Source organism: Chiloscyllium plagiosum, unplaced genomic scaffold, assembly GCF_037043375.1.
Source record: "Chiloscyllium plagiosum isolate Xiang-an unplaced genomic scaffold, Cpla_swu_hap1 HiC_scaffold_38, whole genome shotgun sequence".
Lineage (NCBI taxonomy): Eukaryota > Metazoa > Chordata > Chondrichthyes > Orectolobiformes > Hemiscylliidae > Chiloscyllium > Chiloscyllium plagiosum.
This window is the reverse complement of record NW_028270176.1, coordinates 45,050,603-45,065,981: the sequence shown is the minus strand read 5'-3', so window position 1 is coordinate 45,065,981 and position 15,379 is coordinate 45,050,603. Positions and strand designations below refer to the sequence as shown.

General features: G+C 45.1%; 2 non-coding genes across 2 annotated transcripts; both read right to left on the bottom strand.

Annotated features, from left to right (window-relative positions):
• Nucleotides 1-7,157: 7,157 nt before the first annotated feature.
• trnal-cag (transfer RNA leucine (anticodon CAG)) lies at nucleotides 7,158-7,239 on the bottom strand. Its single transcript has one exon. It is a non-coding gene; the product is annotated as a tRNA-Leu (tRNA).
• Nucleotides 7,240-13,891: 6,652 nt separating this feature from the next.
• Nucleotides 13,892-13,973, bottom strand: trnal-cag (transfer RNA leucine (anticodon CAG)). Its single transcript has one exon. It is a non-coding gene; the product is annotated as a tRNA-Leu (tRNA).
• Between the last annotated feature and the right edge of the window lie 1,406 nt (nucleotides 13,974-15,379).

Genomic DNA, 15,379 nt, shown 5'->3' with positions numbered 1-15,379 from the left:
TCTCGATTAGATTACCTTTCCCTTCCGATGTTTCCAGGACGGAAATGAAGGAAATGGGAGAAATTCAATAAGGTATGACATCGAAATTCATTGGAACGATTTTCCCATAAGCTAGAAACCCAAATAACATCGAGTAGAGTCACCGTAGGACTTCGTTTCACAACAGCGATGAAATAACAGTCTGCATTCGGTTCCAGTAAAAGCACAACTGGCCTGGGACGGCAGAACTGTTTGCGATTTTCCGCGCGGGAGGCGAACACGATCATGACAGCAGAGACATTTTGAAATATTTGGCGGTATCCCACACCACAGTTAATTCCCTGGGAAGCAAACCCATTTTACTTTTGTTTTCAACATCAATATACAGTGGGCCCAAAACAGCATGTTAACAAGCTGCAGCGTTGGAGTTGATTAACAGAAATGGCAGTGGTGGGATTCGAACCCACGCCCCTTTCGAGACTGGAACCTGGATCCAGCGCCTTAGACCGCTGGGCCACACTACCAGCCGGCCCGGCCGCCTCATTTTCTTGTATTTCCAATTGTGCTCGTGCATGAGCACAGATGCAAAGTCACATCAAAAGAGTTCCATGATTCCTCTCGAACTCGCACAGCTGCTGGGATGTGACCCGCTGCAATGAAAATTTCGCAGCAGATATTGATAGCCCATCAATCCAGACAAAAATCAATGGTAAGCTGAGTCACTCTTCTCAGACTCTTTTCAGGTACAAATGTATCTGTGAGTGCGTGAGAATATGGGTTCGCTTATGATTTCGTCAAATAACCATGAGCTGCTTGACATTACTGGAATTTCCATTCTTGCTTTGCTAAATAATTTCACACATTGCTCGAAACAGGACGACTTTCACGTTTAAACGGAACACGAAACACACCGGACTACAGGGAAAATGCACAAACCTGAGCAGGCCGTGTTCCACATCATACCGTGCAGCATAGTTTCAGTCACTGTGTCTGTTTTTTTTTTTCAGAATAAGAGTCCCAAAGAATGTTCTCCACCCTAAAACCGGAGGTAGCATTACAATCCGAGAACGACAGATCACATTGTGAGGATGTTCTGACCTCGGAGACAGTTCGAGATGCCACTTTCATTGCCTTTTACCTTAACCGTGCAATTTGCTGCAGAGATGTTCACTCCTGGACATGAGCCACATGGATAAAAAACTGAGTTGGAAACCTGTGTGGGAATCGACGAGAAGAGACTCAATAAATTTTGTGAAATTCCATGGTGCTTTTTAGAAATGCAGTTTCTGTTCACCTCAATATAAAAGCCAGTTTCTGAACAAAGTAACAGAAGTCACAAGGTAATTACCTCACCGCACACCCCACTCCAGAAGAGGTGCTAACTGCCCTTGAGTGCTTTTTGTTCTCGATGTGAAGAACTCTCACGCCTGAGTCACCTTCACGTCTCTGGCTGCTGAGTGAATCACAAAGAAGGAATTTCACTAGAGCTGCAACTGCCTCACTTCTCCACTCGCCCTCCCCGTTTACATTTTCCTGCTCGTCAGTGATTTAAAGAAAACCAAATGGATGCGATGTCATTCTGTCGCCTCTCTGTCGATTCCTCCGTTTCAGTTCCAACATGACTTAGATCTCGGGGCGGACCTTAATACTAGCGACGCTATGAATGCGCAAGTCGAAAGGTTCCTCTGAGAGTGGAATTTCTTTCATTGCTGTTGCTGATTGAATGAGCCACTAACGTGCGAATTGCTCCAAAACATGATTCAGGACATCTGGTGCCAATTCCCGCACGTCGAATAACGATTGACAGCTTCCAAATGAGGTCTTTCTGAGACGACCTTGGGGTACATTTGACAGACAGACAAGTTCAGGAATTCGTGGTGCGCTGTGACACCAAAGCATCTGCTTCTTTCCTGTCTTTGAACCGAGCCGCCTGCGCAAGGAATGCAAATGCGGTACTGCTTTTCGTGGAAGGATCAGAAGGCGGTAACTACACTCTCAAACAGAATGGCATATGATTAGAACCAGGTTGGAGAAAAACTTAACAACGCTTTGCACTGTAATTAAATGGAATTGCATTACATTTCACTACGAGAGTAGATTTGTTCAAGCAAATTCTAAGGCAGGTTTGCAGATGCGAAACCAAGCAAGAAAGCTCAGCTCTTGTCCATGAAAAAGGCTGCAGTTGAAGAACAAAGCAGTTTCTGCCCAGTTTCGAACTGGGGAACCGTTCGCGTGTTAGGCGAAAGTGATAACCACTACACTACAGAAACAAGCCGCAGCCGCCTGTGCGGCGGCTCCGTGGCGTCCAGCACTGGAAGTTGAATCCGTTCTACGTTTCACCTTTCTGTTTCCAATATCTCGTTGTTGTCCAGCGCAATTGACATCTTGAAAACGTAAAAAAAAGACACTTTAAATTGATGACAAAATATAGACAAAGATGTCGTCGATGTTTGTACCGTAGGGCGAGGTGGAATAGGTTGGGACGACTTTCCCTGCAGCGTAACAGCTGCGACATGACCTTATGGAAGGCTGGTAAACTGAGTATTTACGTGTTTTACCCAAGTTGGTGTGAGTTGAAAACTCGACAGCATAGCTTTAAGGTGGGTGGGCTGAAAGTGAGAAAGGACCTGAGGCACATTTCCCACAAAGAAGGTTGTGCGTGTTTGGAATGATCTACCAGAGGAAGTGGAGCAGGCTATTACACTCATAAAATTGCAAAAGTAATCGGGTGAGTTTCTGGATAAGATGCGTTTAGAGGGATTGGGGCCAAATGCTGGGGAACGGGACTTGTTTAATTTTGGCTATGGGGTGAGCATGGACGAGGTCCACCGAAGTATCTTTTTCCACGGTGTACCCCAATAACGTCGTGTTGCTTCCACCGGCTTTAAAGGATTACTTTTTAGCGGAGTTTGCCATCGCAGTCTGTGGCACAATCATTTAGTCTGTTCGACTGCTCACGGGAAAGGTAGTATTGTGAAACACTGCAGACACGAACGACTTCCTTACTTTAGCTCCGACTGACCGTACTTGGTGAAATTTTCCCAGATCCTCAGCTGAGGATTTTTGCTGCTGGAAGTTACCTCAGAAACCCTGTTAAATCGAAATGTATTGAGCGAATCGCAAAGCAGAAAGCATTTAACACGGAACACAAACAAAACTGGCATACCTCATTCATTTTCAGACACAGAGATGCATGAGTGCTAAATGTGATACAGTCCGAGGGCATGAGTCATAAAGTAATCTCACAACTAACAACAGGGCATTTCCAAACTACTCTTTCAAACATACTGCAGCCTTAGTGCACCACCACTTTCCAGACAATGCTGAAAAGAGAGAAAGAAAGAACATAATAAGAATTGGCCGTAAAAAGTGAATTTCACCAATCACAGTCTCGATTAGATTACCTTTCCCTTCCGATGTTTCCAGGACGGAAATGAAGGAAATGGGAGAAATTCAATAAGGTATGACATCGAAATTCATTGGAACGATTTTCCCATAAGCTAGAAACCCAAATAACATCGAGTAGAGTCACCGTAGGACTTCGTTTCACAACAGCGATGAAATAACAGTCTGCATTCGGTTCCAGTAAAAGCACAACTGGCCTGGGACGGCAGAACTGTTTGCGATTTTCCGCGCGGGAGGCGAACACGATCATGACAGCAGAGACATTTTGAAATATTTGGCGGTATCCCACACCACAGTTAATTCCCTGGGAAGCAAACCCATTTTACTTTTGTTTTCAACATCAATATACAGTGGGCCCAAAACAGCATGTTAACAAGCTGCAGCGTTGGAGTTGATTAACAGAAATGGCAGTGGTGGGATTCGAACCCACGCCCCTTTCGAGACTGGAACCTGGATCCAGCGCCTTAGACCGCTGGGCCACACTACCAGCCGGCCCGGCCGCCTCATTTTCTTGTATTTCCAATTGTGCTCGTGCATGAGCACAGATGCAAAGTCACATCAAAAGAGTTCCATGATTCCTCTCGAACTCGCACAGCTGCTGGGATGTGACCCGCTGCAATGAAAATTTCGCAGCAGATATTGATAGCCCATCAATCCAGACAAAAATCAATGGTAAGCTGAGTCACTCTTCTCAGACTCTTTTCAGGTACAAATGTATCTGTGAGTGCGTGAGAATATGGGTTCGCTTATGATTTCGTCAAATAACCATGAGCTGCTTGACATTACTGGAATTTCCATTCTTGCTTTGCTAAATAATTTCACACATTGCTCGAAACAGGACGACTTTCACGTTTAAACGGAACACGAAACACACCGGACTACAGGGAAAATGCACAAACCTGAGCAGGCCGTGTTCCACATCATACCGTGCAGCATAGTTTCAGTCACTGTGTCTGTTTTTTTTTTTCAGAATAAGAGTCCCAAAGAATGTTCTCCACCCTAAAACCGGAGGTAGCATTACAATCCGAGAACGACAGATCACATTGTGAGGATGTTCTGACCTCGGAGACAGTTCGAGATGCCACTTTCATTGCCTTTTACCTTAACCGTGCAATTTGCTGCAGAGATGTTCACTCCTGGACATGAGCCACATGGATAAAAAACTGAGTTGGAAACCTGTGTGGGAATCGACGAGAAGAGACTCAATAAATTTTGTGAAATTCCATGGTGCTTTTTAGAAATGCAGTTTCTGTTCACCTCAATATAAAAGCCAGTTTCTGAACATAGTAACAGAAGTCACAAGGTAATTACCTCACCGCACACCCCACTCCAGAAGAGGTGCTAACTGCCCTTGAGTGCTTTTTGTTCTCGATGTGAAGAACTCTCACGCCTGAGTCACCTTCACGTCTCTGGCTGCTGAGTGAATCACAAAGAAGGAATTTCACTAGAGCTGCAACTGCCTCACTTCTCCACTCGCCCTCCCCGTTTACATTTTCCTGCTCGTCAGTGATTTAAAGAAAACCAAATGGATGCGATGTCATTCTGTCGCCTCTCTGTCGATTCCTCCGTTTCAGTTCCAACATGACTTAGATCTCGGGGCGGACCTTAATACTAGCGACGCTATGAATGCGCAAGTCGAAAGGTTCCTCTGAGAGTGGAATTTCTTTCATTGCTGTTGCTGATTGAATGAGCCACTAACGTGCGAATTGCTCCAAAACATGATTCAGGACATCTGGTGCCAATTCCCGCACGTCGAATAACGATTGACAGCTTCCAAATGAGGTCTTTCTGAGACGACCTTGGGGTACATTTGACAGACAGACAAGTTCAGGAATTCGTGGTGCGCTGTGACACCAAAGCATCTGCTTCTTTCCTGTCTTTGAACCGAGCCGCCTGCGCAAGGAATGCAAATGCGGTACTGCTTTTCGTGGAAGGATCAGAAGGCGGTAACTACACTCTCAAACAGAATGGCATATGATTAGAACCAGGTTGGAGAAAAACTTAACAACGCTTTGCACTGTAATTAAATGGAATTGCATTACATTTCACTACGAGAGTAGATTTGTTCAAGCAAATTCTAAGGCAGGTTTGCAGATGCGAAACCAAGCAAGAAAGCTCAGCTCTTGTCCATGAAAAAGGCTGCAGTTGAAGAACAAAGCAGTTTCTGCCCAGTTTCGAACTGGGGAACCGTTCGCGTGTTAGGCGAAAGTGATAACCACTACACTACAGGAACAAGCCGCAGCCGCCTGTGCGGCGGCTCCGTGGCGTCCAGCACTGGAAGTTGAATCCGTTCTACGTTTCACCTTTCTGTTTCCAATATCTCGTTGTTGTCCAGCGCAATTGACATCTTGAAAACGTAAAAAAAAGACACTTTAAATTGATGACAAAATATAGACAAAGATGTCGTCGATGTTTGTACCGTAGGGCGAGGTGGAATAGGTTGGGACGACTTTCCCTGCAGCGTAACAGCTGCGACATGACCTTATGGAAGGCTGGTAAACTGAGTATTTACGTGTTTTACCCAAGTTGGTGTGAGTTGAAAACTCGACAGCATAGCTTTAAGGTGAGTGGGCTGAAAGTGAGAAAGGACCTGAGGCACATTTCCCACAAAGAAGGTTGTGCGTGTTTGGAATGATCTACCAGAGGAAGTGGAGCAGGCTATTACACTCATAAAATTGCAAAAGTAATCGGGTGAGTTTCTGGATAAGATGCGTTTAGAGGGATTGGGGCCAAATGCTGGGGAACGGGACTTGTTTAATTTTGGCTATGGGGTGAGCATGGACGAGGTCCACCGAAGTATCTTTTTCCACGGTGTACCCCAATAACGTCGTGTTGCTTCCACCGGCTTTAAAGAATTACTTTTTAGCGGAGTTTGCCATCGCAGTCTGTGGCACAATCATTTAGTCTGTTCGACTGCTCACGGGAAAGGTAGTATTGTGAAACACTGCAGACACGAACGACTTCCTTACTTTAGCTCCGACTGACCGTACTTGGTGAAATTTTCCCAGATCCTCAGCTGAGGATTTTTGCTGCTGGAAGTTACCTCAGAAACCCTGTTAAATCGAAATGTATTGAGCGAATCGCAAAGCAGAAAGCATTTAACACGGAACACAAACAAAACTGGCATACCTCATTCATTTTCAGACACAGAGATGCATGAGTGCTAAATGTGATACAGTCCGAGGGCATGAGTCATAAAGTAATCTCACAACTAACAACAGGGCATTTCCAAACTACTCTTTCAAACATACTGCAGCCTTAGTGCACCACCACTTTCCAGACAATGCTGAAAAGAGAGAAAGAAAGAACATAATAAGAATTGGCCGTAAAAAGTGAATTTCACCAATCACAGTCTCGATTAGATTACCTTTCCCTTCCGATGTTTCCAGGACGGAAATGAAGGAAATGGGAGAAATTCAATAAGGTATGACATCGAAATTCATTGGAACGATTTTCCCATAAGCTAGAAACCCAAATAACATCGAGTAGAGTCACCGTAGGACTTCGTTTCACAACAGCGATGAAATAACAGTCTGCATTCGGTTCCAGTAAAAGCACAACTGGCCTGGGACGGCAGAACTGTTTGCGATTTTCCGCGCGGGAGGCGAACACGATCATGACAGCAGAGACATTTTGAAATATTTGGCGGTATCCCACACCACAGTTAATTCCCTGGGAAGCAAACCCATTTTACTTTTGTTTTCAACATCAATATACAGTGGGCCCAAAACAGCATGTTAACAAGCTGCAGCGTTGGAGTTGATTAACAGAAATGGCAGTGGTGGGATTCGAACCCACGCCCCTTTCGAGACTGGAACCTGGATCCAGCGCCTTAGACCGCTCGGCCACACTACCAGCCGGCCCGGCCGCCTCATTTTCTTGTATTTCCAATTGTGCTCGTGCATGAGCACAGATGCAAAGTCACATCAAAAGAGTTCCATGATTCCTCTCGAACTCGCACAGCTGCTGGGATGTGACCCGCTACAATGAAAATTTCGCAGCAAATATTGATAGCCCATCAATCCAGACAAAAATCAATGGTAAGCTGAGTCACTCTTCTCAGACTCTTTTCAGGTACAAATGTATCTGTGAGTGCGTGAGAATATGGGTTCGCTTATGATTTCGTCAAATAACCATGAGCTGCTTGACATTACTGGAATTTCCATTCTTGCTTTGCTAAATAATTTCACACATTGCTCGAAACAGGACGACTTTCACGTTTACACGGAACACGAAACACACCGGACTACAGGGAAAATGCACAAACCTGAGCAGGCCGTGTTCCACATCATACCGTGCAGCATAGTTTCAGTCACTGTGTCTGTTTTTTTTTTCAGAATAAGAGTCCCAAAGAATGTTCTCCACCCTAAAACCGGAGGTAGCATTACAATCCGAGAACGACAGATCACATTGTGAGGATGTTCTGACCTCGGAGACAGTTCGAGATGCCACTTTCATTGCCTTTTACCTTAACCGTGCAATTTGCTGCAGAGATGTTCACTCCTGGACATGAGCCACATGGATAAAAAACTGAGTTGGAAACCTGTGTGGGAATCGACGAGAAGAGACTCAATAAATTTTGTGAAATTCCATGGTGCTTTTTAGAAATGCAGTTTCTGTTCACCTCAATATAAAAGCCAGTTTCTGAACATAGTAACAGAAGTCACAAGGTAATTACCTCACCGCACACCCCACTCCAGAAGAGGTGCTAACTGCCCTTGAGTGCTTTTTGTTCTCGATGTGAAGAACTCTCACGCCTGAGTCACCTTCACGTCTCTGGCTGCTGAGTGAATCACAAAGAAGGAATTTCACTAGAGCTGCAACTGCCTCACTTCTCCACTCGCCCTCCCCGTTTACATTTTCCTGCTCGTCAGTGATTTAAAGAAAACTAAATGGATGCGATGTCATTCTGTCGCCTCTCTGTCGATTCCTCCGTTTCAGTTCCAACATGACTTAGATCTCGGGGCGGACCTTAATACTAGCGACGCTATGAATGCGCAAGTCGAAAGGTTCCTCTGAGAGTGGAATTTCTTTCATTGCTGTTGCTGATTGAATGAGCCACTAACGTGCGAATTGCTCCAAAACATGATTCAGGACATCTGGTGCCAATTCCCGCACGTCGAATAACGATTGACAGCTTCCAAATGAGGTCTTTCTGAGACGACCTTGGGGTACATTTGACAGACAGACAAGTTCAGGAATTCGTGGTGCGCTGTGACACCAAAGCATCTGCTTCTTTCCTGTCTTTGAACCGAGCCGCCTGCGCAAGGAATGCAAATGCGGTACTGCTTTTCGTGGAAGGATCAGAAGGCGGTAACTACACTCTCAAACAGAATGGCATATGATTAGAACCAGGTTGGAGAAAAACTTAACAACGCTTTGCACTGTAATTAAATGGAATTGCATTACATTTCACTACGAGAGTAGATTTGTTCAAGCAAATTCTAAGGCAGGTTTGCAGATGCGAAACCAAGCAAGAAAGCTCAGCTCTTGTCCATGAAAAAGGCTGCAGTTGAAGAACAAAGCAGTTTCTGCCCAGTTTCGAACTGGGGAACCGTTCGCGTGTTAGGCGAAAGTGATAACCACTACACTACAGAAACAAGCCGCAGCCGCCTGTGCGGCGGCTCCGTGGCGTCCAGCACTGGAAGTTGAATCCGTTCTACGTTTCACCTTTCTGTTTCCAATATCTCGTTGTTGTCCAGCGCAATTGACATCTTGAAAACGTAAAAAAAAGACACTTTAAATTGATGACAAAATATAGACAAAGATGTCGTCGATGTTTGTACCGTAGGGCGAGGTGGAATAGGTTGGGACGACTTTCCCTGCAGCGTAACAGCTGCGACATGACCTTATGGAAGGCTGGTAAACTGAGTATTTACGTGTTTTACCCAAGTTGGTGTGAGTTGAAAACTCGACAGCATAGCTTTAAGGTGAGTGGGCTGAAAGTGAGAAAGGACCTGAGGCACATTTCCCACAAAGAAGGTTGTGCGTGTTTGGAATGATCTACCAGAGGAAGTGGAGCAGGCTATTACACTCATAAAATTGCAAAAGTAATCGGGTGAGTTTCTGGATAAGATGCGTTTAGAGGGATTGGGGCCAAATGCTGGGGAACGGGACTTGTTTAATTTTGGCTATGGGGTGAGCATGGACGAGGTCCACCGAAGTATCTTTTTCCACGGTGTACCCCAATAACGTCGTGTTGCTTCCACCGGCTTTAAAGGATTACTTTTTAGCGGAGTTTGCCATCGCAGTCTGTGGCACAATCATTTAGTCTGTTCGACTGCTCACGGGAAAGGTAGTATTGTGAAACACTGCAGACACGAACGACTTCCTTACTTTAGCTCCGACTGACCGTACTTGGTGAAATTTTCCCAGATCCTCAGCTGAGGATTTTTGCTGCTGGAAGTTACCTCAGAAACCCTGTTAAATCGAAATGTATTGAGCGAATCGCAAAGCAGAAAGCATTTAACACGGAACACAAACAAAACTGGCATACCTCATTCATTTTCAGACACAGAGATGCATGAGTGCTAAATGTGATACAGTCCGAGGGCATGAGTCATAAAGTAATCTCACAACTAACAACAGGGCATTTCCAAACTACTCTTTCAAACATACTGCAGCCTTAGTGCACCACCACTTTCCAGACAATGCTGAAAAGAGAGAAAGAAAGAACATAATAAGAATTGGCCGTAAAAAGTGAATTTCACCAATCACAGTCTCGATTAGATTACCTTTCCCTTCCGATGTTTCCAGGACGGAAATGAAGGAAATGGGAGAAATTCAATAAGGTATGACATCGAAATTCATTGGAACGATTTTCCCATAAGCTAGAAACCCAAATAACATCGAGTAGAGTCACCGTAGGACTTCGTTTCACAACAGCGATGAAATAACAGTCTGCATTCGGTTCCAGTAAAAGCACAACTGGCCTGGGACGGCAGAACTGTTTGCGATTTTCCGCGCGGGAGGCGAACACGATCATGACAGCAGAGACATTTTGAAATATTTGGCGGTATCCCACACCACAGTTAATTCCCTGGGAAGCAAACCCATTTTACTTTTGTTTTCAACATCAATATACAGTGGGCCCAAAACAGCATGTTAACAAGCTGCAGCGTTGGAGTTGATTAACAGAAATGGCAGTGGTGGGATTCGAACCCACGCCCCTTTCGAGACTGGAACCTGGATCCAGCGCCTTAGACCGCTGGGCCACACTACCAGCCGGCCCGGCCGCCTCATTTTCTTGTATTTCCAATTGTGCTCGTGCATGAGCACAGATGCAAAGTCACATCAAAAGAGTTCCATGATTCCTCTCGAACTCGCACAGCTGCTGGGATGTGACCCGCTGCAATGAAAATTTCGCAGCAGATATTGATAGCCCATCAATCCAGACAAAAATCAATGGTAAGCTGAGTCACTCTTCTCAGACTCTTTTCAGGTACAAATGTATCTGTGAGTGCGTGAGAATATGGGTTCGCTTATGATTTCGTCAAATAACCATGAGCTGCTTGACATTACTGGAATTTCCATTCTTGCTTTGCTAAATAATTTCACACATTGCTCGAAACAGGACGACTTTCACGTTTAAACGGAACACGAAACACACCGGACTACAGGGAAAATGCACAAACCTGAGCAGGCCGTGTTCCACATCATACCGTGCAGCATAGTTTCAGTCACTGTGTCTGTTTTTTTTTTCAGAATAAGAGTCCCAAAGAATGTTCTCCACCCTAAAACCGGAGGTAGCATTACAATCCGAGAACGACAGATCACATTGTGAGGATGTTCTGACCTCGGAGACAGTTCGAGATGCCACTTTCATTGCCTTTTACCTTAACCGTGCAATTTGCTGCAGAGATGTTCACTCCTGGACATGAGCCACATGGATAAAAAACTGAGTTGGAAACCTGTGTGGGAATCGACGAGAAGAGACTCAATAAATTTTGTGAAATTCCATGGTGCTTTTTAGAAATGCAGTTTCTGTTCACCTCAATATAAAAGCCAGTTTCTGAACATAGTAACAGAAGTCACAAGGTAATTACCTCACCGCACACCCCACTCCAGAAGAGGTGCTAACTGCCCTTGAGTGCTTTTTGTTCTCGATGTGAAGAACTCTCACGCCTGAGTCACCTTCACGTCTCTGGCTGCTGAGTGAATCACAAAGAAGGAATTTCACTAGAGCTGCAACTGCCTCACTTCTCCACTCGCCCTCCCCGTTTACATTTTCCTGCTCGTCAGTGATTTAAAGAAAACCAAATGGATGCGATGTCATTCTGTCGCCTCTCTGTCGATTCCTCCGTTTCAGTTCCAACATGACTTAGATCTCGGGGCGGACCTTAATACTAGCGACGCTATGAATGCGCAAGTCGAAAGGTTCCTCTGAGAGTGGAATTTCTTTCATTGCTGTTGCTGATTGAATGAGCCACTAACGTGCGAATTGCTCCAAAACATGATTCAGGACATCTGGTGCCAATTCCCGCACGTCGAATAACGATTGACAGCTTCCAAATGAGGTCTTTCTGAGACGACCTTGGGGTACATTTGACAGACAGACAAGTTCAGGAATTCGTGGTGCGCTGTGACACCAAAGCATCTGCTTCTTTCCTGTCTTTGAACCGAGCCGCCTGCGCAAGGAATGCAAATGCGGTACTGCTTTTCGTGGAAGGATCAGAAGGCGGTAACTACACTCTCAAACAGAATGGCATATGATTAGAACCAGGTTGGAGAAAAACTTAACAACGCTTTGCACTGTAATTAAATGGAATTGCATTACATTTCACTACGAGAGTAGATTTGTTCAAGCAAATTCTAAGGCAGGTTTGCAGATGCGAAACCAAGCAAGAAAGCTCAGCTCTTGTCCATGAAAAAGGCTGCAGTTGAAGAACAAAGCAGTTTCTGCCCAGTTTCGAACTGGGGAACCGTTCGCGTGTTAGGCGAAAGTGATAACCACTACACTACAGGAACAAGCCGCAGCCGCCTGTGCGGCGGCTCCGTGGCGTCCAGCACTGGAAGTTGAATCCGTTCTACGTTTCACCTTTCTGTTTCCAATATCTCGTTGTTGTCCAGCGCAATTGACATCTTGAAAACGTAAAAAAAAGACACTTTAAATTGATGACAAAATATAGACAAAGATGTCGTCGATGTTTGTACCGTAGGGCGAGGTGGAATAGGTTGGGACGACTTTCCCTGCAGCGTAACAGCTGCGACATGACCTTATGGAAGGCTGGTAAACTGAGTATTTACGTGTTTTACCCAAGTTGGTGTGAGTTGAAAACTCGACAGCATAGCTTTAAGGTGAGTGGGCTGAAAGTGAGAAAGGACCTGAGGCACATTTCCCACAAAGAAGGTTGTGCGTGTTTGGAATGATCTACCAGAGGAAGTGGAGCAGGCTATTACACTCATAAAATTGCAAAAGTAATCGGGTGAGTTTCTGGATAAGATGCGTTTAGAGGGATTGGGGCCAAATGCTGGGGAACGGGACTTGTTTAATTTTGGCTATGGGGTGAGCATGGACGAGGTCCACCGAAGTATCTTTTTCCACGGTGTACCCCAATAACGTCGTGTTGCTTCCACCGGCTTTAAAGGATTACTTTTTAGCGGAGTTTGCCATCGCAGTCTGTGGCACAATCATTTAGTCTGTTCGACTGCTCACGGGAAAGGTAGTATTGTGAAACACTGCAGACACGAACGACTTCCTTACTTTAGCTCCGACTGACCGTACTTGGTGAAATTTTCCCAGATCCTCAGCTGAGGATTTTTGCTGCTGGAAGTTACCTCAGAAACCCTGTTAAATCGAAATGTATTGAGCGAATCGCAAAGCAGAAAGCATTTAACACGGAACACAAACAAAACTGGCATACCTCATTCATTTTCAGACACAGAGATGCATGAGTGCTAAATGTGATACAGTCCGAGGGCATGAGTCATAAAGTAATCTCACAACTAACAACAGGGCATTTCCAAACTACTCTTTCAAACATACTGCAGCCTTAGTGCACCACCACTTTCCAGACAATGCTGAAAAGAGAGAAAGAAAGAACATAATAAGAATTGGCCGTAAAAAGTGAATTTCACCAATCACAGTCTCGATTAGATTACCTTTCCCTTCCGATGTTTCCAGGACGGAAATGAAGGAAATGGGAGAAATTCAATAAGGTATGACATCGAAATTCATTGGAACGATTTTCCCATAAGCTAGAAACCCAAATAACATCGAGTAGAGTCACCGTAGGACTTCGTTTCACAACAGCGATGAAATAACAGTCTGCATTCGGTTCCAGTAAAAGCACAACTGGCCTGGGACGGCAGAACTGTTTGCGATTTTCCGCGCGGGAGGCGAACACGATCATGACAGCAGAGACATTTTGAAATATTTGGCGGTATCCCACACCACAGTTAATTCCCTGGGAAGCAAACCCATTTTACTTTTGTTTTCAACATCAATATACAGTGGGCCCAAAACAGCATGTTAACAAGCTGCAGCGTTGGAGTTGATTAACAGAAATGGCAGTGGTGGGATTCGAACCCACGCCCCTTTCGAGACTGGAACCTGGATCCAGCGCCTTAGACCGCTCGGCCACACTACCAGCCGGCCCGGCCGCCTCATTTTCTTGTATTTCCAATTGTGCTCGTGCATGAGCACAGATGCAAAGTCACATCAAAAGAGTTCCATGATTCCTCTCGAACTCGCACAGCTGCTGGGATGTGACCCGCTACAATGAAAATTTCGCAGCAAATATTGATAGCCCATCAATCCAGACAAAAATCAATGGTAAGCTGAGTCACTCTTCTCAGACTCTTTTCAGGTACAAATGTATCTGTGAGTGCGTGAGAATATGGGTTCGCTTATGATTTCGTCAAATAACCATGAGCTGCTTGACATTACTGGAATTTCCATTCTTGCTTTGCTAAATAATTTCACACATTGCTCGAAACAGGACGACTTTCACGTTTACACGGAACACGAAACACACCGGACTACAGGGAAAATGCACAAACCTGAGCAGGCCGTGTTCCACATCATACCGTGCAGCATAGTTTCAGTCACTGTGTCTGTTTTTTTTTTCAGAATAAGAGTCCCAAAGAATGTTCTCCACCCTAAAACCGGAGGTAGCATTACAATCCGAGAACGACAGATCACATTGTGAGGATGTTCTGACCTCGGAGACAGTTCGAGATGCCACTTTCATTGCCTTTTACCTTAACCGTGCAATTTGCTGCAGAGATGTTCACTCCTGGACATGAGCCACATGGATAAAAAACTGAGTTGGAAACCTGTGTGGGAATCGACGAGAAGAGACTCAATAAATTTTGTGAAATTCCATGGTGCTTTTTAGAAATGCAGTTTCTGTTCACCTCAATATAAAAGCCAGTTTCTGAACATAGTAACAGAAGTCACAAGGTAATTACCTCACCGCACACCCCACTCCAGAAGAGGTGCTAACTGCCCTTGAGTGCTTTTTGTTCTCGATGTGAAGAACTCTCACGCCTGAGTCACCTTCACGTCTCTGGCTGCTGAGTGAATCACAAAGAAGGAATTTCACTAGAGCTGCAACTGCCTCACTTCTCCACTCGCCCTCCCCGTTTACATTTTCCTGCTCGTCAGTGATTTAAAGAAAACTAAATGGATGCGATGTCATTCTGTCGCCTCTCTGTCGATTCCTCCGTTTCAGTTCCAACATGACTTAGATCTCGGGGCGGACCTTAATACTAGCGACGCTATGAATGCGCAAGTCGAAAGGTTCCTCTGAGAGTGGAATTTCTTTCATTGCTGTTGCTGATTGAATGAGCCACTAACGTGCGAATTGCTCCAAAACATGATTCAGGACATCTGGTGCCAATTCCCGCACGTCGAATAACGATTGACAGCTTCCAAATGAGGTCTTTCTGAGACGACCTTGGGGTACATTTGACAGACAGACAAGTTCAGGAATTCGTGGTGCGCTGTGACACCAAAGCATCTGCTTCTTTCCTGTCTTTGAACCGAGCCGCC